The sequence below is a fragment of the Phasianus colchicus genome, chromosome 8 (assembly GCF_987193195.1).
Source record: "Phasianus colchicus chromosome 8, bPhaCol1.hap1.1, whole genome shotgun sequence".
Lineage (NCBI taxonomy): Eukaryota > Metazoa > Chordata > Aves > Galliformes > Phasianidae > Phasianus > Phasianus colchicus.
Window position 1 is genome coordinate 26,873,778 of NC_143443.1, and position 2,663 is coordinate 26,876,440.

Below are 2,663 nucleotides of genomic sequence, written 5' to 3' on the forward strand. Positions count from 1 at the left end.
TTCATCCTTTTCTAAAGTATTGTGAAGTAGCAATACTGACCGCTGTGTTTTCAGGATAAACACAAGTTTACTAGAAATAGGAATAGATTTTTCATTACAATCTTGTCAACTGACACTGGGGAGAACATTTTGGCCACTGAGGACCCAATAATGATACCGCTTCCAGTACAAACTCCAGAAATTTTTTCTGCTTTCTCCCAGACACAGGCGTGTATCAGATCAGGGGAGAGTGTTTTCCCCTCATGCCATCTTCCCTGTGAAAATAAAATGTCTTGACACACACTCAGGAAGTGGTTTGGGAATGCTGCATGGTGCTGATGGGTTTTCCCAAATCCCTTGCCTGGAGACACGCCAGGAGGGGATTGGTGTTTGCTTAGATCCTCTGTGCACAGCTGAGGGCCTGCTGAAGCTGTAATATTCCTAATGAGATCATGGGCGACGTGCTTGTCTCACTCTGCAGAACATCAAAGCAAGCTGGAGAGGTTTATTAACCAGCAAAGGAGACTCATGTTCTTATCAGAATTACAGTATATAAAAGGGTTCAGAACAGTCAAGTTAGAAAAAGGACCGGATACTTAGGAGCTTCTGTTCCACGCTTTAAAGTATTTTGTGAATGCAGACCTGAGAAAACAGGAAACTGAGGGGAAGAAGAAGGGTGGAGGTGAGGTTTAAATGTATAGGCTCAAGATCACTAGATGGTTTCCAGAAAAATTTGTGCAGAACATAATGGATTTCAATTACATATCCATAGGGTGGGATAAGACAATGAGTACTGAAAGGAGGATCCACCTCCTTTCATTGTTTTCTGCCAAGGATTTCATAACTTTTTTTTTTTTTTTTTTTTTCCCCTCAGTGTTCCAGTTGTGCAGATAAACAGTGCCCAGAACCTTCAGTCCTTGAAAGATTTCTGCCCTGTTCCATGGCTTTTCTGAAGAGGTGTGGAATCAGTGTAACTTCCCCTCTGAGCTTGTGGTCTGTGGCTTGAGCTCCTTCTGAACTTTACATTTCAACTTTATCTTCCTCAATAAAAATTTGCTTTCACTTTTTATCAATTTTTTTTCTGGATTTTTTTTTTCCATTAAAATTGATATCCTGGTAGCTTAGGAAGAATGTATGTTTACATATACCTGCAAAGTAGTGTTGCAGTGCAAAAATGTTCTAGCAAATGTATTTTGACCAGTCTGAAAAAGAGACATTGAAACATGCTGTGATAAAGAATGATAAGGAAAACTGTTCATACCATCACTTTCTAAATGAGGTACCTAAATGAAGATTTTAATAGTAGCAGTAATAGACTTCTGTTGAGTTAATGGAGCGAACTGGAATCTTGCAGAGAACCATTTATGAGCGCTGGATGTCTCTCTGCTAATGTGTGCAGTGGGAAGTTCATGAGTCCTCCCTTCCATGGAATTCCCATTCTTGGTGTTACAGAGTGGAGATAAGTATGCAATACTATTTCTTAGAAAACAGAGAAGACTTTATTCCAGAAGTTAATTGTAAGTATACTATAGATGCTTAACTTTGATTTTCTCAAATCCTTTTCATTCTCTTCCAGATTTGAATGATACCTGCAGTGCCTAAGCAGAGACTACACTTATGACTGTGATACCACTGGCCAATATCCAAATATGTAGTTTGTGGCACACCATATATTCCTCAACTTCAGGCCCCAACACCCTCTCTGAATTTTGAAGCAGACAACTTATTTTCTTATCCATGGTACCATATGTGTTGATGAGTGTCTGGTCATAGCAACATGGATGTCTGTATGAATAAACTTATCCAGATAAAGACACGACACTAAGTAATTCCAGCCATCGAAGTACTTAATTTGGCAGCTATCTGGAATGAAAGTAGCTCACAACTTTAAAATGACTTAACAGACTAGGTGCCTAAAAATTCTCTTTGTTGCTGCATCATTGAGTAATGGGACAGAGAAATACATTGCTGATAAAATATAAATGACACTCTCCACCTTCAAACTCTGCTGGAATCTCTCCTGATTGTCAAAGGGATGAATTACCTTGCTTCTCAGCCTTGGTGCAGTGCTGTATATGCTGGATCTGATCCAAGCTAGAATGTATCCTGAAAATCTCCTCAGAAAAGCCCATCTAAGTTATTTCCCTTCTGGAATAGAGAAATTCAAAATGGCTACATTTTGAATGGTGGTTTCCAGCACACAGATGTTGGTATTCAGCCCATAACTTTGAGACAAAATTAAAGTTGCCCTGGATTTATTAGAGGTACCATTTTATGTAGCATACTATGACCTACCTTGTCTTTATTTCAAAGTAAAGGCTTGCTAACAATCTAGAGCATCTCCTGGAATTCTTTTCAGGAAGAACCATCAGCATGTTTCAGTAAACTATCCCTGCTCTTCTCAAATTGTTTGAGATAGAATCAAAGTATCATTTGAGTTGGAAGAGACCTTTAAAGGCCATTTGGTCCAGCCACCCTGCAATGAACAGGGTCACCTACAGCTCGATCAGGTTGCTCAGCGCCCGGTCCTGTCTGACCTTAGATGCCTCCAGAGATGGGGATCTGCCACATCACTAGGCAACCTGTGCCAGTACTTCACTAACCTTACTGTAAAGTACTTTTTTCCTTGTATCCAGTCTAAACCTGCCCTTTTAGTTTGAAGCCATTTTCTTTTTTCCTATCAC

General features: G+C 39.8%; 1 long non-coding RNA gene across 1 annotated transcript; it reads left to right on the top strand.

Annotated features, from left to right (window-relative positions):
• Positions 1-574: 574 nt before the first annotated feature.
• LOC149917095 (uncharacterized) lies at positions 575-2,249 on the top strand. The gene is made up of 3 exons (XR_016468577.1): positions 575-661; positions 854-936; positions 1,556-2,249. It is a non-coding gene; the product is annotated as an uncharacterized LOC149917095 (long non-coding RNA).
• The last annotated feature ends 414 nt before the right edge of the window (positions 2,250-2,663 follow it).